The 20,175-nt window shown below is 44.1% G+C and overlaps 1 protein-coding gene across 3 annotated transcripts in view; it reads right to left on the bottom strand.

Moving 5' to 3' along the window:
• Positions 1-19,559, bottom strand: part of KCND3 (potassium voltage-gated channel subfamily D member 3) — a 503,489-nt gene extending 483,930 nt beyond the window's left edge. For 2 of the 3 annotated variants that reach the window (XM_053246959.1, XM_053246962.1), the window contains exon 1: positions 19,309-19,559. The gene's annotated coding sequence lies outside the window, so the exon portion shown is untranslated. Of the gene's footprint in view, positions 1-18,170; positions 18,853-19,308 lie in introns of those variants that run through there. The other variant, XM_053246961.1, reaches the window with a different exon arrangement.
• Positions 19,560-20,175: the final 616 nt, after the last annotated feature.

Below are 20,175 nucleotides of genomic sequence, written 5' to 3'. Positions count from 1 at the left end.
CTGCCCCGAGTCGTCACCAGACACAGCAGTGGCAGCTGGAGATGGACCTCTCCAGATGACCTGAACATGCGGTGGGGATCATATGATGGCTTTAAGTAGCTCTATAATGTCCCTAAAACAAACGAAACAGGTTTTCAATGCAACGATTGTATGTGACCTCAGCTGCATTTAAAGTCATTCCTGACATCTACTTGAAGATTCAGAGACCCAGTCACCAAGCAGCCCAGCTCTGAAAGGCATCCGATCAGGCTATTATATTCCCAGAACCCCTGTCCATTTTGGCCCATAGGCTTATTTCTAATAGTGAAAGAAAGAGGCTTCCTGTGCAGCAAGTCTCTGTCACTTCTAAGGAGTGGGCTGCATGTCCCACGCCCCACCTCCATTTTCATTTTCAGTCCTTAATATTCAAACCTGTTTCAGATTTCTGTTTAGAAAAACAAGATGGTTTACAAATGCACACAATAATCAGCATGGGAAAGTTAGGCTGCTATTATATACAGAATATTTGAATAGCAAATCATTCCTCATTAAAAGCATGTAAAGGTAGTATCAACACAACTAATTCAAATCGGCTTCCTTATATACAGACTTAATATATACCAGAGGTGTAGAGACTGGGCAACACTATACCACAACTGTAAACTCTGGGCAACAAGACATTGCATTCAACTGTCCCTGCATGTGGAAAAAACATTCACAGTGATGAGAGATTTGGTGTAGCATTCACACTATCATCTAGAGGCAGACAGAAAGGTACATCTTCCAATGTCTTGTGGGGTGGCAGTTCATTGCATTGGCATATGCATGACAATAATGTCCTGTAGGCCATTTCCTCATCTTTTGGGGTTACTCAGTTTTCCAGTTATGCCTCCAGTGATAGCCCACATGCCAAACAGGTGAATGTCTGGCTCTGCTAATTTTATCCAGCATCATAAGACCCAGTGCAGTTTTTCCACAAGTGCATCATGAGATTCAAGGCCTGTTCTCACAACCACCAATTTCTGGGTAGGAGCAGTAAACCCAGCTATTCAGGCTAATGTGGAGCCATGGGTATCCCTCCAACACAGCTTTTTCAAACCTGGGTAACCCTCTACCCTGTTTTTAACTGATGTAAAGTGGTGGCTGCCTGTTGGGGCAGTGCAGGGCGGTAACCATAGGTTAGGTTAAGAGTAGGCAGGGCCAACCCTGGGACGTGTTAAAAAGAAGTGTAAAGGCAATTGCCCACCCATGTTTTTCTCCAGTCTGTAAAGTTGTTTGCTTGTCTCAACCAAAATCTCCATTATTCATAACAGCACTGGACAGTTGATGGTTTAGTGCTAAATTTGCCCCTCGGTTGCCTGCATGTAAAGGAATCATGGCCTTAGTTGGGTTGACTGTGGTGTCAGTGTGGGGAAATAGCACTGCTTGAAAATACTACAAGGTATTTGTCCCCCACCTGCACACAAAGAACCTACTAGTTTCCTTTCTTCTCACAAATACACACATGCATACTTTTTTAAAAATGCAAGCCTTCTCTCTCCCTCTCTCTCTCTCACTCACACACACAAACACACCTGTCATTAGAGAGCCCTGGCAGAGTGTGGGGGCCCGGGGGAAAATTAGCCAGTGTGGGGCCTCCTTCCAGTTAATTCTAGTGGGGGTTAAAAGAGCCGGGCCTGGGGCAGTTGCCCTGCTTGCCACGCCCTAAAGACAGCGCTGCGCGCGCGCACACACACACACACACAACATTTCTAGGATATTCTTATTCTTCTTCTTCTTCTTCTTCTTCTTCTTCTTCTTCTTCTTATTCTTATTATTATTATTATTATTATTTCTATACTGCCCAAAACTTGCGTCTCTGGGCGGTTTACCATTAAAATAATTTAAAACATCAAATCACTTAACAATTAAAATCATTTAAAAGATTGAAAATTTTAAAACATTTTAAAATTTGTCCTAAGGATATGTCCTTAGGCTGCAATCCTTTGCACACAACAGTTACTTGGGGGTAAGCCCCCACCCCTGCTAACTTGGCAAAGAGCCACCTTTTCACATGGTGATTCTCTTTATTTAGCAGGAGGAGAGTAACTGGCCCTATCCACCCCCAGCACAGTACCTCCAGTGTTGCTGGTGTCTATCTTATGTTTCTTTTAGATTGTGAGCCCTTTGGGGACAGGGATGCATCTTATTTATTTGTTCATTCTCTGTGTAAACTGCCCTGAGCCATTTTTGGAAGGGCAGTATAGACATCAAATAAGTAAGTATGTAAGTAATGAGCTCATTAAAGCTTTACTTGGAAACTGTATACAGAATTGGCTGCAATTCTAGGCAACACTTACTTTATCCAATTTGAAAAGTAAGCCATACTAGCCTACCCGCACAGAGCATCTGTGTGCTATTTGGGGCTGGCTGTTCTCCCCTCCCTCCTTTCCCACTCTCTTGCCCCCTCCCCCTCCATCCTGCCCCCCTCCTCCTGCCCCACTCTCTCTTGCCCCCTCCCCCTCCCTCCTGCCCCACTCTGCACTCTCTCTTTCCCACTCACCCCCTTTGCAGTCTCTCCGCTGCTTCCCCGCCACTTACTTGTCTCACCGGCCTGGCATGCCGCCTCCCACCCCTGGCGGCCAGGCCGGGCTTCGCCGCCACTGCCCCCACCTCTCCTTTACCTAGGACTGCTGGGACGGCCATCCCGCCACCGCCTCCCGCCTCTCGCGGGCAGGCCGGGCTTTGCAACTGCTGCCTCCCCCTTCCTTGGGACAGCAGCCCCGCCTGTTCCACCATGGCCTCCCACCTCCCGCGGGCAGGCTGGGCTTTGCTGCTGCCTTCCCCTTACCTGGGATGGGCAGGACAGCCGTCCCGCCACTCCCTTTCACCTCCTGCGGGCAGGCTGGGCTTTGCCGCTGCTGCCTCCCCCCACTACCTGGGATGGCATGGCCTGGCCAGGCCAGGTCATCCCACCGCCAACTCCCAGCAGCCGCCATTTTTCCTTTGCCTTGAACTCTCGCCCAATGCTAGGAACTCTCATGAGAGTTCCGCCACCAAATCCAGGAGGACACGCATGCCGGTTAAGAGAATTAAATAGACAGATAGATCACAGACCTGACCAAAGAATTTATGCTGGAGATCTCTCCTTTCAATTAGGGATGTGCGAAACGTTTCAGATACAAAACGTTTTGTACCCAAAAGAGCCTGTTTCGGGTGTTTTGTAGACAAAACAAAACACCCATTTTCCAGATCCAAAAGTTTTGTATACAAAACAAAACATTCCTGTTTCGGCTACAAAACGTTTTGTTGTTTCGAACCTCCATTTTGAGGTGATCTCTGAGTCAGTCTCCATTTTGTGTTTGACATCTCTTTGAATTTCCCACCCTTCCAGCCTTCTGATCGGTGAAGCATGGGGTGACCTGCTGACAATTCCCTCCTTGTTCCCCATTGGCTCTTTTGCTTCTTCCCACTCTTTACTGACCCCACATTGGCCAGGGGAAGGGTTGCTAACCCATGGGGTGCTGGGTTCTGCTGTTTCTGTGGTGTTCTGAGTGTAGATTCTCTGGTAGCATATGAGAGTGGATTCTTGTTTTTCACTGAAAATCTCATATGCTACCAGAGAATCTACAATGAACACCTCAGAAACAACAATACCCAGTACCCCACAGGCTTGTGGGTGTGGGGGTGGTTGGCACCCTATGTGCACTACACAACCCTTCGCTCTGGGCAACCCCAGTGCCCCCCAAGTGGAATTATGGAGCTGCTGAAACCTCCATTATTCCCCATGGGAGAAATCTTAAAGACACATAAACTTCAACAAATCACAAAAGATCAGCCCTTTGCCCAATTCCTTTGAAATAATTCTGGAAGTTTCCTTGCCCCCATTGGGCACTACCACCCACCACACTCTGCTCTGGGTCATCCCTTTCCCCTTGATTTGAAGCGATACATTTGCTGGAATCCCCATTATTCCCTGTGGGAAAATTCTTAAAGATGTGTAAACTTTTTTAAAAAAATAACAAAAAATATCAGTCCTTTGCCTAATTCCTTTGAAATTTGGGTGGTAGCTTCCACCTATTGGACACTACCACCACCACCCACTCTTTTTGCCCTGGGACCCTTTTTAAAAATACAAATCGATTCAGATTTGGAATTGGAAAATTTGGCTACAAAACAAACCGGGTCTCACTGATCATGATACCCGGCTCCATGTTTTATTTGGAAGCTTAAAACAACAACAACCCTCCCTCCCTCCAGAGAGGTGAGAAATTAAGAGAAAGACAAGAGAGCCAGCAATAGGCCTGCCTTAAAGTCCCAGAACGAGTAGGAAGAAAGGAAGTGGTCATTTGTTATGAAAAGAACTCCCCAGAGGAAGTGTCAGTCCACCATATTTCACCCCTTTTCCTCTACACAGGCTCATTGCCGACTTCCGGTCATATCTGCAAGATGAGGGCAATGGGGCAGCAGGAAGGTACGCTGCCACCCCAATGGGCTTTTAAAAAACCTGACACTGGCAGGGTGGCAGGCGGCGGGAGGGGTAAGTGTACCCTTCCCCTGCTCTTAAAGGGAGCCCCCCGCCACCTTCAAACTGGCGGAACCACTGGTTCCATGCACATCCCTACCCCTTTCCCACTCCCTTTTCTATATCTCTGAACGTTACTAAGATTTGCTAGCAAAATTCTAATACCAAAAAAAAGGAAAGGAAGGAAGAAAAGCTCCCATAAAGTGCCGGAGAAATCCAATGCCTTCTGAGGGCTTGGTTGGGCTCCTACCTTTCTGAACTCCATTTGCTTGCAGACTGAGTGCCCCCATTTTGCACTACCTATGACCACATTTCACAAAAGATGGAACACCAATACAATGTGCTCTCTCTAATACAAATGGGGCTTCCTGCTTCCTCCCAGCCTCATTCAAAAACTGTGCCAGCCTCCATGTGCTCCTGATTAGTGGTCAGGTAATTCAAATAGCTGAGCCTTTCCTTATTGACTGAGGCTCCTGGAGGATTAGCCCACCATGTGACAACAAACAAGAAGCTGATTATTGGCTCAGTGGCTTTTTAATATTAAAATTGGGGTGGGAATTCTTATGCTAAGCACAGAGAGCCTGGAGCCCACCATAGCCACACAAACTGCAGGTCCTGGAGCAGTTCAGTCTTAAGAGATAGAGAGGATGCATATGTTTCTGAATTCAAAATGATGCCTGCAACTTATAATTTAACATGGCAGCTGCAGAAGGAGATCTGTATGGGGGCTAAGCCCACTTTGCCCATACACAAGAGCCACCACTGCTGATGTAGGAGGGGAAAGAGTCCTCTCCTACATTTCCCACCAGTTGTGTGGGCACATGCAAGCTTTTCACTGGGCAGAATGCCACACATCCCACCCTAGAGTTCCATGGCCAGAGTGGTTGGCAGGGAGCAGACACTGCCATCATGAGGTTTTTCCAGGTATCTAGCAGTACAATGCATGCTGGGAAGGCAGGGGCATGTTTGGAGGACCATCCACAGATGGGCGGGGCTTGCAGCTCCTGATTTCAATGAAGCCTACCACCGGAGCCTCGCTTGTCTGGGTGATGAGTTTGCAAACTCAAAGGTTCTAGTCATCTGGAAGTCAAGGTAGGAATGCTCCTGCCCTTCTACCCATCCCCAGATGACTGTGTGAACAAGCCTCCAGTGTAATTTTTCCACATGCAGAACAGCTATTCCAAAAGCGCGAGCTCCATATCTACACTTTATTTTAGCCAAAATGCCAAGAAGTGATGCCATATCAATATTCATTCATTAATTCATTCATTTGATTTCTACCACCTTTCCAAAAATGGCTCAGGGCGGTATTCACACATGTAGGATAATAAACTGAGCATGTCCTATGGCAGGGCCTCCCAACGGGTCCTCAAATTAAGCAATTGTGGCTGGGAATGGTGGGCACTGTAGACCAACAACATCTGGGGATTGAAGGTTGGGAACCTCTGTTCTATAGGATCACTCCAGATACAGCTGTCAGAAATAACTGGAAATGCTGATTTATTTAACTGGCTACTCATCCAGCAGAGTACATTTTTATTATCACAAGACCAAGATAGATTTGTAGATAGATTTGTAATACTCTCACCAAATGTAATAACAACATAAATAAAAATAGACTAAGACCCTATGAAACATAGCACTCACCATCAGGTAAGGGTCAATATGAATGAAAATGTATTTTATACCTTCATTCATTCATTCATTCATTCATTCATTCATTCATTCATTCAATTTATATACCACCTAACTCCAAGAGCCACCTAATGGCACAGCGGGGAAGCAACCTGCCTAGAGAGCAGGGGGCTGTTGGTTTGAATCCCTGCTGGTATGTTTCCCAGAATATGGGAAACTCCTATATCAGGCAGCAGCAATACAGAAAGGCCCTGAAAGGCATCATCTCATACTGTACGGGAGAAAGGCAATGGTAAACCACGCCTGTATTCTACCAAGAAAACTACATGGCTCTGTGGTCACCAGGTGTCAACATCTTTCCTTTTTCCTAACTCCAAAGGCTCTAGGTGGTTAGACAATATAGTTTTGTTTCTCTGCAAGGTCTGCAGCAGGAACCTCAGTATACTCAAGGACCACAACACTAGGGCCACAAACAGTGTTGGATACTCTAAGTCTCCCAGCATGCATTACAGCTGCATCCAGGGGTGTAACTATAATAGGGCAAGGGGAGACAGTTGTCTGGGGCCCCCAAGAGGCAAGTCACATGACTGACTCCCCCAGCTGCATACCCGCCCGGGCTTCCTTCAGTTGTATTCATCCTCCGAAATTGATGTGAGTGTTAAGACCTGGAGCTACCACCACAGCATGTCTTTCTCTAATACCACTAAATGACTTGCATCGTCCACAGTACTATTCAGCCTCATTTAAGATTTCTTTACTTCATGAGCTGAGCTTCAGTGAGTGAGGGGGGGGGCATTTTAAAATCTTGTCTCTGGGCCCACTCCAACCTTGCTATGCCCCTGGCTGCAGCAGAGAGGCAGGCCTCATTACAGCAGCAGCTCTCCTTGGACCAGCCCCCCTAGCCACAGAACTCTATTGCAAACATGGCAGCTGGTAGCCGGGAAGATTTTAAAGCACCATTTTCAACACATGACCAAACTCTGAGGTAAGCCAGCTGCTATTTTAATCCTACCTCAGTTAGTACCTTAGTAGAAAAGTCAGGCTACCCAGAATTGTTGGGAGTCCTGAGTTCCCACAACCAGCAATAGCTGGCTTTTCTGCCTCCTACCCTCCAACTCTTGGTCATGAGAATAGGCTTAACATGTTTCTGTTCTGGATCAATTAATAGGGGAGTGGAGCATATCACCTGCACCAATCATGGGAGACAGTATTACTTACACCAAGAGTGTGCATAAACTCAATCACATGCACATACACGAACAACCACACCACTCTAATGCTTAAGAATTGTTTACATCATTTATACACAGGGTTCCAGTACTTTAACACTGAACTATCCCAAGAAATGCAGCACTACCTACTGATTTGCTTATTGAAATACTTTGTATGCTAATAATAGGTTGCAGGCTATTGCATTATGAATTTGATAGAGAAAGCACACATTACAAACTGAGTGCAATCTGGAGAAAGTTAAATGTAAAAGCCAATGAATTCCATGAGGCTCAAATGCACAGTAACTTGCTTATGCTTTCAATGCGACCGAAGTGTCTCTAAGTGGATTGCAGATAGTTTTCAATGCCATATGTTAGGATATCTTGAATGACTAAACTAGACGGAATGAGCATGATTTCCCCCCTCAGATTTGCCTATCAATAAATGATGAATAGAGTACCTGATTGAAAAAAAATTTCAACCCACACAATGAGGGAAGCAGTGAAAACCAACCCTCCCTACAAAGCTCCCCTCCCATGCGGTGGGCAATATAATAAAACTGGAAAAGAGAAAGGGGGGAATGCTTGGGGAGTGCTGGGGAAAGTGAATGCCCCCTCCCAAGGATGCCCCCCTGGGAGCCCCCCCGAAGAAAGGGGGGCTCAAAAATTATGTTGAATAGGGCAATAAAATGTACAGTGTAATCCTATGCATGCTTACTCATAAGTAAGTCCTACCATGTTCAAAGGGGCTTACTTCCAGGTGAGCATGCATAGAATTGCAGTCTCGAACTATAAACTTCCAAGTATCATTAGAGATAAACTCATACTTACATAGCAACCAGCTACAGTGCTGGTTCATATGAAGAAAAGCACTTATGTTTTAATTGATGCTATCATTGTTGCTGGCAGCATGCTATAACTGAAAAGCATAAGAGCAGGGCATTAAATGTAATAATTGCATTTAAAAATAATCCCTGTAAATTATCTGACTGCAAAATTGTTCCAATTAGATTATGGCCTAGCCCCTCATCTTGTTGGGGATGGGTGGGTGGTGGGCTCTTTGCCATGGCCTCATAATGAGGCATGAAGCAAGGCTGGGCCACTACATGTTTTGTATTGGCAGTCCTATGGAATTCATTTAGGGTTAGATAAGGTTTGGCCCACTCCAGCTGATTACTTGATGCAATACCTGGTTCATCTTAGATCTGCTGGGCTTCTGCCACTGCTCTGGCTGGGTATCTTGCGGCTTTGGCAATTTATTTCAAAGCACAGGGTCTGAAAGACTCTACCTTGGATTTCAGAGTGTGGAGGATGGTGGAAGGCTGGTCTCGTGAATACCCACCCCAGCCTGATTCCAGGGGGTCCATTACACCAGGCATTCTGGAGTCTGGTATTGGACCTCCTTCCTTCACTGTGCAGCCCCTTTTCACACTATGACACTGGTAGCATTTTTTGGTGCGTTTAGGGCATCTGAGCTTTTTCCAAGGGGAAAGTATGGGCTCATTTCCTTGGTTGTGCAGAGGGCAGAAGTTAGGTTCTCCCCTCGGCATGTGGCTATCATGCTTCATTTTCCCAAAATGGCCCAGAGAGGTCAGGGTCAACTCATTACACTCCAAAGGGATTAGAGCTCAACTTTATGCCCTGTTCGGGCTCTGGAACATTACCTCTTTGTGGCAGGGCTCTTTCAAGGGTGCCTGTTTCACCATGAGGACAGGTCTCCATTGACCCAATACCAGTTCTGATTGGTCATTTAGCATGCTTTGCAGAGCAAGGGTTGGCTGGTGGGTGCATTTTCCTTGCATTCCTTTCAGATTGGAGCAGCACCAGCAGCTTGCCTTTTTTGAACAGGACGTCAAGAGGATTGGATGATGGTGTTCCAAGGCATACCATTGACAAGTGTGGGAAATGGAGTTGCCTAACTCTTTGTTTTCTCTTGGCAGTTCCCAGTCTGCCTCCCAGACCAGCAAGGATGTTGATCACTGGATATTCAATTGTGTTTTGCGCTCCAAGCGGGTGAGAGGAACCAATTTTGGGTCACAGCTTGGGCTGAGTCACTGTGCATTGATCTCATGGAACAGTAGGAGGGGAATGCTTTTTGAGCAGCTTCTCCCTGCAATTTGGGGATTTTTAGAGCAACCCACCTCTGGATATTCGCTTACTCCATCTGGGGGAGAACAACTTGGGACTAGGGCTGGCTGTGTCAGTTCAGGCTCTTGGTGATCTTGAAGTTATTCAGCGTTGGGTCCTGGCAGTGCTCCTACTTTGGTCTGACTTGTTGCAGCGCCAAGTGTGGCAAGGCATTGGGCGGCCAGGTAAAACTGACAGGTCATGTAAAAAGATTAACTGGGATTTGGGCAGATTTGTTTCAGCTTGCGTGGGGTGTGGATTTGTCCCTCATTGTGTTCACCCATCCTGAATTGTTTCGGGACGATGGTGTACATTTGTCTCCCTTAGGTTCAAATTTTCTTTTGGCTGATTTGAAGGGAGGATTGTTTGTGGTTTTGGAAGGGTGGTGCGTGGAGAAGGGGCTAAGCTAGGCTAGCCTCTTCTTGTGGTAGGTACAGTGCAGTTTCCATCGGGTAGTATAGGGTTGGTGAGCACCTATAGGGAAGTGTTTGGCATGTGGAGGAGCCCCTGTCAGTCCCTAGAGGCTTTGCAGGTCAGGGAGCACTGGTTTTGGATTCACTTCAACCTGCTGTGGAATCACTAGCCTTAAAGGCTTTGTGTCTTGGGGCTGGTGATCCCTAAAGTAAGTGCCTTGACAGTAGGATGGCTAAGATGGCAACACCAACCTTAGGGTGGATGCTGCTTGGGAGTCAAGGCGTGTCACCCTATACATTTAGGTTTGACTGGCACAGCAGCAGCAAGTCTTTAGCTTCTGCACTGTAGGGGGTCAAGCACCAATCCTCCTTCCTTAAATTGAATGTTGTTATTAAAGCTGTGGCCCATTTTAATCCATTACAGTTGTCTCATGTCTTCATTGGATCTGGGTGCAAAATCAGGGTGTGAATTAGAATTGTAGAACCTCACAAAATCTTGGGAGTTTGTTTCCAAATTGAAAGGAACGTTATCCTGTAAATGAGGACAGTTCTCCTACTACTTAATTTGAGATATTTGCTTCAATGAGACCAAACCACTCATAAAGCGTAAAGCAAAAGCCAAATTAAGGTTAATCAGGAAAAAATTGTTCAACTGATAAGGAACAAACTTTCATTCCACCTCATTTCTTATAACTAGATGAATATTGTCCAATAATGCATTTCCTCAAATTGAGATTTACTTACTTACTTATTGCTAAACAGATGGCATTTTTGGTCTTTTCAGAAAGATCCAGCCTTTCTGTAGTGGGATATCAGACCACTATAAGCTACTCAAAGTATTCTCACACTGTATAGCATTTCTGAAAACAGCCATTTTGAACTGGACATGCACTTCTGTGTGTACACAGCATGCCATTCTGGCATAAATAAAGCAAACATAACATGAACATGCAACATTCTCAGAAGAAGAAGGAAGAAAAGCAAAGGGGGTTCTAGCTAGCCAAAGCTCCAGTCTTGGAGGGACTGAATGATAAAGTAGGTATATGGGAGTTATTACTGGAAAACCCATGAGGAAAAGGCATATTCTAAATTCAGAGAACGAAATGCTGAAGGGCAACATCCAGACTAACCTTCTACAGAGGTTTCCATTGTACAAAAGAGACAGGGGCAATTTTAAGTAATTCCTTCCTCCCTCTGCAGCCACCTCTGTGCCCCCCTAACTCTTCCAGTTTTTGAGGACATCGTTTTGAGAGGCACAACCAGCTGCAGAGGGGAGGGGAGAGAGGTGAAAACCACCCCTTCCTTCTTGCACAGCAGGAAAACCTGTTGCATCTGTGGAAGGTTAGCCTGGATGTTGGTCGATGCCTGTTGGTGATAGATGATTTATGCCATGCTAAGGATTGGACTGCAAATGTCTCCATCAGTTCATCAACTCACCCCTTTATTATAGCCTTGTTTTCCTTTGCATTCACTCTCACATCTGCATTGTTTAATTTACGTCTTTTCATGTCACTTTCCCACTGTGCAGCCTGAAAAATGATTCACAACAAATAAAGCCAAAAACAAAAAACAAAAAAAAAAACCCTGATAAAAACATTGGCTAACACCCTGACTAACAGCTGCCTGTTTCTAAGAAAGACATACATACAACACTAGCCCCCACACTGGTCCCCACAATTCCAAAGCATGGGCTGTCTTGCACAACAGCACAACTCTCCCTGTGCCCTGGAAACAGCAGAAACATATCCTGGGGTTCGGGGATGTGTTTCCACTGTGTGCTTCTGATGTGCAAGTAGAGTGACAAAAATAGCCATGTTCTTGCCCAAGAGCACCCACACTTTGGAAGCGTGAGAGCTAGCACTGCATGCACTCTGTTCTTTGAAGCAGGCACACAGCATTAGTCAGGATGTCAGCCATTAATTAATGTAAGCTGTACCAACCTATTAATATAATTACAAAACATGTAGGGAAAAGAAGCAAAGCAAGCAAGCAAGCAGGAGAAAGAGAATCATTGAAACCAATAAAATGAATAGTCACACACAGTAAAATGGCAGAAATTATAATAAAACAGTAGCAACTATTTAGTTGCTGCTAAACAGTTGCACAGATTAGCGACTAATAGCCTTGGTCAAGGCACTATCTAGAAGAGCCAGTTTCAAACTTTCTGTCATACTGTAGCAGAATTTGGAAATAGAACTCAGGATGGGATGTTGAAAATGAAGAGGCTGGAACCATGCAGACAAATGTAGCAGTGATTTTTAATGCTTGGGGTTGCAAGGAAACAGTTTAAGCCCCAGTTTAACAGTTTAATATTTTCTACATTGACTGGAAATGCCCCCCCCCCCAGATTTGACAGAGGTCTTTCTCTTCCTACCCAAAGATACCAGGGATTGAACAGCTTCTGCATGCAAAGCATTTGCTCTGCCACTGAGCTACAGCCCTTTCCTGGTATGATCTCTTTGCTTTCTTATTCCTATACAAGTGAATGGCTATTATTCACTCCTCTGGAGAAAAATAAAATGCTGAAGGTGATGTTGAGAGTGTCATACTGTTCAGATTTATTCTGTGGTACATGAAAAGTAAAATGCTACATTATACTTTTCTTGAGTTTGTTCTCAGCCTCTGGTGTGTGTGTGTGTGTGTGTGTGTGTGTGTGTACTGTTACTAACAGTGGATACTGCAGGGGGTGAATCACATTGCACCTCTTCACAGGTCTTTGCAACATATAAACCTTCTGTCACCATACACTACACCCATGATCATGCTGGGCATTTTGCAGGTATATTATATTCAAAATGAGGTTTAACTGAAAAATGTACCGGGGCAAAAATGACAACGATTTCTTTTCTAATTAGTTCACTCAACACACAACAATCTCATTTTTTGGATCCATGCCATTTCTCTATACAGTGTTATTTTAACCATGAAGCATTTTCCTTTTACTGATACAGAGAGTTCTACACTCCTCTTCGGGACCCCACAGCAACTGACATAAACAATATGTTGTTGCAATGTTGAATTGGAATGGAGAGAACCAGTCCATGGTTTAATCACTGGTTAAAACGATCACCAAACAATGCTCATTTTACTGAGCACTGTAACAACATTCATCAACTTCACATTTCTTGACAAAAAACCCAACTAAAATCCTTGGTGCAAGACAGTGAAGAGAGACACCATTTAATTGGCTGAGGAAAGCAAGGCCCTTGGCTTAACTTTGACCTGTTCAGTGTTACATTTGAAAATGCATTTGTGACACAAAAACTCCACTGAACAGTGAGATATTGAAATTGCGGTTTCAGTGCTCAGTGGTTTATGACCCACGGAACTTCAGGGCACAGTTCTATGTTCCAGGTTTCAAAACCAGCTCTACCCCCATAGCCATTCTCAAAGAAGGAGGAAAATACAAAATATAATGCTGTGATTATAAGAGATCTTCCACAAAGTCTGAGATGTCACAATGGACATGGTGCTGTGCTCAGGGCAACATTCTCTGCTTCAAGCATGGAAAAAAGCCCAGCTTGACCTTCATACCTGTAATGAACATGCAAAATTAAATGCAATGTAGTATCTACAGTGAAAATTGAACTATCAGAATTAAACCTGGGGGGCACATTTGGAAAAACATTCCACATTTCAAGGATGAACCCCCACTTCAATCACTGCACATTTTTTCAACTATATAGACATAGCATGGCATCTCCCTTGAGGACAGATATCATCATGAATGTTGATGTGCACATGCAGGACATAGAGGAAGAGTATCTGCTCTGCATGCAGATGGTCCAAGGTTCAATCCCTGGAGATTCCAGGCTGGAATCTCCAAGTAGGGCTGGGAAAGACTCATGCCTGAAACCTTGGAGAGCCACTGCCAGTCAGTGTGTAGACAATACTGAGTTAGATGGAACAAGGGTCTGACTCAGTATATGGTTCCTAAAAGCCACCTAATAGTGCAGCGGAGAAACGACTTGACTAGCAAGCCAGAGGTTGCCGGTTCGAATCCCCACTGGTATGTTTCTCAGACTATGAGAAACACCTCTATCAGCTGGCAGCAATTTAAGAAGATGCTGAAAGGCATCATTCTATCTATCTATCTATCTATCTATCTATCTATCTATCTATCATAATACCACCTGATATGTATATCACAGGAGATGGCGATGGTAAACCCATCCTGTATTCTACCAATGACAACCACAGGGCTCTGTGGTTGCCAGGAGTCGACACCAACCCGATGGCACACTTTACCTTTAATGTTCCTAAAACTAAAGCTCCATCTCTGCACCCATTTTCAAGAGGGCTAGGAGTGAGTGTTTCCTCCCAAATACAGTGAACTACTTTGTACTACTTACAAGAATGCATTGGATAAATGTCAAAGTGATGCTGATGGTGCAGACTATTCACATTCACTCTGCAGTACATGTTGCCCCATTATAGAAATTAGTGGTTTTAATACAGGATAAAGATGGGTGAGAATATATTGACTTTTTGGTTATTACCAGAACATAATGATAAATAGACTTTTAAAAAAAATCAGAGCTGAAAATTAGCATAAACATAAAAGTGTGGAGTATTAGGAAATCATTACAAAGTACTAACAAAATATTAGTGTTTTGGCAAAAAATATAATCCACCTTCACCACTGAAAGAAACAGCCCCATGGACTTAAACAGGATTCATAGGTGATATTTCCTACTTACTGCAATAGTGGATTTCACGAGCTAAACAAACACAAAGTAGAGCACATAATTTTCAACAATTCAATATTCTTAAAATCACACCATTAAGCTAATTGCTATTCTAGTATATTTGTTTGGCATCTGTTGTCTATGATAAAAGGAAGACAGGCAGGAGCCAATGAAGCAAGCACTGCTCTCCCTTATGGAGGTAATGTAAAGTGTGACATCGAGTCAGTGTCGAACCAGTGGGGATTCGAACCGGCAACTTCTGGCTTGCTAGCCAAGTCATTTCCCCACTGTGTCATTAAGTGGCTGCTTTATAGAGGTACATCCTGACCTATTGTGGACAAGTTCTGCTGATAGAATTGAATGTAGAAAAAAGGAAAAGAAGAAAGAGTAGAATACTGGCTAACATCCTGAGTAAATTACTCAGTGGAAATCAGTTGAAATTAATAGGACAAGTTGTAATGACTAACTTGTACTAATTTCAGTTGGGCTTCCACCAAGTAATTTAGTCAGGATGTCAACAAAGGGCTTTAATTTGGACTGGAAGAAGAGTTTTGTGACACCCACAAGTTTTCATCGTGTAAAAAAAATCAACTTATTGGGTGGTACTTCATTTTCTAGAACAAACATGGCAGCAGTGACATGATTGTTTGCTACATTTATGACTTTCCTCAGAAAATGGCAAGAAGGGATGCTTGTTGAAAGCTGTTAAAGAAGCTGAACTCAGAAGCTTCACCTGAGCAACCACTTTCCAGGAAGAAACAGTGAAATCAGTTATGAGGAAAGTGGATTATTTGTGATCTCTTGTAAGAAAGCCTCTTGACACACGTCTGCTGTATTTTAGTGGCAACATAGAACTGTGCAAAGGATTCTGACAACATCAAGGGGACACATCAAACCACTCTCGGCTCACATGGCTAAACAATTTTAATGGGAAAAGCCATTATGAACATCCACACTTGGGCTGCCCAAAAGGGACTTTTGGAACATATTGGAAGGGCATAGAACAATGCTGGATTTATGTGGTAATTGTGTATTTTAAATTGAGTTTCTCTCAAAATTCCTCAGAGGCATCAGAATCCACAGCTGCATAATGTAGATCTTTCTTATAAATTCTGTCAGTGTGTTGAGTCACTCCCACCCCACTGTTGCCAAAGGCACTCTAAATACGTTCCGTAAAACAATACTAAGACACTAATAGTTCACAAATAGATTACACATTTTTAAAATGTTGTCAAAAAGATTATTCCAGGTTTGTGTGTGTTTTATGGGAAACACTAAACCCCAGCTATCTTGCAAAGAAATTGTGTGAGTGATGATTGTGAACATTCTACTTGTTAAAGCAGAGGTCCTCAAGCTTCAGTCGCTGGATATCATTGGACTATAACTCCCACAATGGCCAAAAGACATAGTGGCTTGGATGATGGGAGTTGTAGTCCAACAACATCTGAGGACCCAAATTTAAGAACCTCTGTGTTAAAGTTTATCATTTAGTTACCAGTGGCCAGGGTGTGAAGGAAGTATAGGGAATGTTAAGTAAATTTATTGGTTATTGGCTTGTGACCAACACACACATTATATTCAGAGTGCCAACAAAGTTTTTTATTTGTTGCTCAGAAACAGAACAGGTAAAGTCTCTGCTTCTAATATAACTTTTCCGCTTCAAAATTGACATTATGTGAACCAGTTAACTATTAGTTCAATGGCTTTCTAAAGGCTGCCTCAAAGTGAAATGAGGGTTGCAAATGAACTTTTCTTGGAATGGTGATTGGTTCACATATGTATACATCACCTAATGACATCTCACTCAGTGAGTTGCTGCAAGGGCTGTGAACAACCTCCATTGAAAAGTACTATATGTGAAGTAATGTGAGGAGACAGTTTTGACTATGATGTTTACTTTTTATGTCTGTTTTGTACATATAAACTATCATGCGATATTGTAGTCATTTGAGTGCTGAATGTGTACATGTGAATTCACTCTTCATCCCATTTAGAACAAAATAGTATTTCAAGTGTATGTGTTTAAAAGGGTGATCTATGTTTACATTATATGCAAGCAATCTTTTCTTTTGCCAAATAAATGCCAAAAAAGTGGTAGGAGAAAAGAAAGAATTCTCAGCTATTTTCATCATATCCAGTTATGCATGTGGGTATGATATGGACTATCTGGTTTACCACAGTTTTGCTGCTAAACAAAGCTTTTGATTGAATTGTCTTCCCTAGAATATAGAGAAAAGCACTTACATACACAGAACTACACAAATATAGCATTTGCTGTGAGACAGAATTTTGAGCCATGAAGGATACCTTTAGAAGCAAAGTAGATAGTGTAAATGTTTCATCCTCCAAATATCTAACACAACCAAGGGGGGAATTGTTTCAGTTTCAATTAGACACATAGAGACATAAACTGAGCATAAGTGGGGTTTTTTTTACTAAGTATATTGCATACAGACAGTCTTGCCATACATACAGCTGTCTTGCCAGTGTCCTTTAGCTATCACTCTCCTGATGGTTTTTAGAATAGAGGAGCTTGTGTACTCGAAGAATGATATGACCCTTTTCACTTAAACTAAATGTCAACATCAAGGAAGCAAACAGACTATATTTTCTCTAGGTCACCCAAAGGGTGCAAAGAAAAGTGTAAGCAAAGGCTCTTGCTTTCTGAAAATGACCTTTCCTTTGAAGATCTGATCTCTCTTGCCACCCCATCCATCCTTACGTATATAGACATAAGCCTTGTTTGAGCTACAGATTGCTTGGCTGACAATAATTTGATTTCTACTTTGAAAATACAAATCCATCCTCCTTTCTGGGATCGATAGCGCACTGGAGAATAACTTTACAGAACATATATTTATTCTTGTTCACTCGGGAGGAACAGGAAATAAATGATGGATTCTCATTAACATCTGCCAACCATGCTAATAGATCGGGGTGCCTCTGAACACCCCTAGTCAGGTGGTGTTGTTTTTTAAAATCTTATTCTATATAAGTTAACTTCAGAGTGTGATTGTTTGTTTGTGTCTGGGGGAGGGGAAGCTGATGAATGGAGGAGTTGAAGTTTCATGAAAGAAAGAGTAGAGAAAAGAAAAGAAAGCTGGTGTTCTGGTTACCACCTTTTCCTTTCTTTATCCTATTCTATGTGTGTCAGACTCCAGTTTCAAGGATCTTTTCATTTAAAATGCAAACTATGCTCAGATGAGATTGCTATACCCTTTCTCAATTAGATCCCTTCCTCCTCCTTCTCCTCCCCCATGGCAGATAATAAAACTGCTTGCAAAGGGCTTCTTCATCTCTTCTTTCCCAAGCTGAAGTACTCAGTGAAAGCAAAGTGTAGTAGTGCAACAAGACAGACATGAAAACTTCAACTTTGCATTCCCCTCCAACACCACACAAAGACCCCAATTGCCTTGATCATACCTGAAAGAAAATATCCACACAATCAAGGAGGCACCCACAAAATGAGTTAGAAGGGAGGGGGAAAGGCTAGTCTGTGGGGATGCATGTGAATTGTCTTGCCTTTCTCTAGATTTACCACATGCAGGTAGGAGGAATCAGGAAATGTCATCAGCACAGGAAAAGTAGAGAAGAAGGTGACTAAACAGCTTACCTTGCTATTGCTCAAGCTACTGAGTTGACAGACACATGCAACAACCCTCCACCCTCAAATCCAGCTTGAAGATTTGATGTGCCTGATGAGTCTGGAAATGCTATTGATTTCCAAACACTCCAACTTTTCCTTTTCTTGGTAAAGAAGAATCAGAGACCAGTTAGGAATGTCTCCTCTGGAAGGCAGTTAGAAAACAAATTCTAACAGACACTTCTGTTATGCTGAAGACAGGCTTTGTGTGCTGAGAGTGACACCAATCAATGAAGTCACTCATAAACATACAAGGTTTGACACGGAATGTTAATAGGAGTTGGAGGCTGGACTAAGTCACCTGTTGGAGAGAAACCCTTCCACTTAGGTAGCCAGCCACTTTTCCCCAGGTGCATCTTGCAGCCAAAGTTCGCGATGCTCATTTTTATGTCGATGGAAGGGAGATTCAGCTCTTCTCTTCCTCTCTTATGCACCTCTTTGGGATCTAAGTTTCCACTCCTTCAGTTTTCCACAGATACACCCACACCCAGTGTGGAAAACTGTTTGCTTCCGCCTTTTTTGGGTGAACTCCGCATTGTCCTGGCTTCCCACCTTGCACAAGTCTCCATTCAAGGGATCACAAGAAACAGAGCACTCTTGCCCTGTGAGTTAAGGAAGACCCGAGGGAGTGATTGATGCGCTGCAGCGAGGCTTAGTGACTTCGGTAAAGTAAGACAAATACGTACAAGAAATACAGGCGCTCAGCTGCTTTCCCGGCGTGCGTCATCTCATTCGGAGATTCAGATTATACTTAAGGAGTGTGTGTGTGTGTGTGTGTGTGTGTGAGTTCAGAGGAATGAGCGGATAGGTAATTGATAAAGCTCTGGGAGCAAAACGAGAAAAAGCAAAGCAAACAAAAACCAAAAAACAAAACCCCAAAAACAGGGAGAGGAAAGAACATCGTTGTAGAGAAAGGACCGTTAGCATCCCTCCTTTTGATACCGCTTCCAGAGCATCCCCCGTCCAATATGTAGGGAAAGACTTGAGAGGAGAAATGCAAACTCGTGTTTCTTACTGTTTGCGAGGCAATTCATCCTCCCCCTGTCTTTCTCTCTCCACCACACGCGCGCACACACACCCCACTCTTCCGGTGTGCCTTTCACCTTACCTTCTGGGCAAGGCGCTCTCTTAGCATGCCATTCCATCGTCTTCCCGGATGCCACTTCAGCAGATGGGCTGTGGGGCTGCCATCCAGATGCTGAAGGCGCTTACTCCAGTTGCCCGGGCAGGGGAGGGCGGGCGCAGGGAGGGGGAGGTGCTTGCCAGGGGCGCTCTTATCCTATCCGCTCAGCAGGCACACCGAGAGGGCGCAGGAGCTGGGCGTGCTGCTGCTGCGAATGCGCGTGGATGCCCCCTCCCACCCTCGTGTCTCTCCACCGTTTTGGCTACATCTCCGCTCGGTTCCTGTTCAGCAGATAGATGGCGCAGTCCCACCAAGCTTCAAGAGACGCTGTTTGGCCCAGCCTCGTCGTCGCCCCCACTCCAGAGTTAAGGAGACAAGTGGAGAGGGCGCGTTCAGCACCACAGGATGGCGGACAGCTCCTTGCGTGGAGCAGACTTCTGCCCGACGCCCCCTTCTCCGATCCTTCTCTTTCCAGTGACTTCACTCCAAAATGCCCTTTGGAAGGGGACAACGTGGGGCAGAGGGAGAGAGAATCTGGAGCGACCTGCCCCTCTCAAGGGATCAGATCGAGAGCTCAAGCAGAGATCTGGAAGCAATTTGGCCCTAAGTCCAAGTCCAGTGAGTAGCATCATACCTAACGTAATCCTAGAATTCCCGGGCAACACCATTCTGTCTGAACACTAGCGAGGAAGGCAGAGTCTGAACTTAAGGACCACAAACTAAGAGATGAACTTTGCTAAAAGAAACATTTGTCATAAGGTTTAATAGACACGCATTGCCACCTTAAGGCTAAAGCATACTGCAGACACTTCAACAGATTAAAAAAAAAAAATTAGCAGCATCTCTCGGGTA

This window comes from Hemicordylus capensis, chromosome 4 (assembly GCF_027244095.1).
Source record: "Hemicordylus capensis ecotype Gifberg chromosome 4, rHemCap1.1.pri, whole genome shotgun sequence".
NCBI classification, from domain to species: domain Eukaryota; kingdom Metazoa; phylum Chordata; class Lepidosauria; order Squamata; family Cordylidae; genus Hemicordylus; species Hemicordylus capensis.
This window is presented reverse-complemented; position numbering and strand designations above follow the sequence as displayed.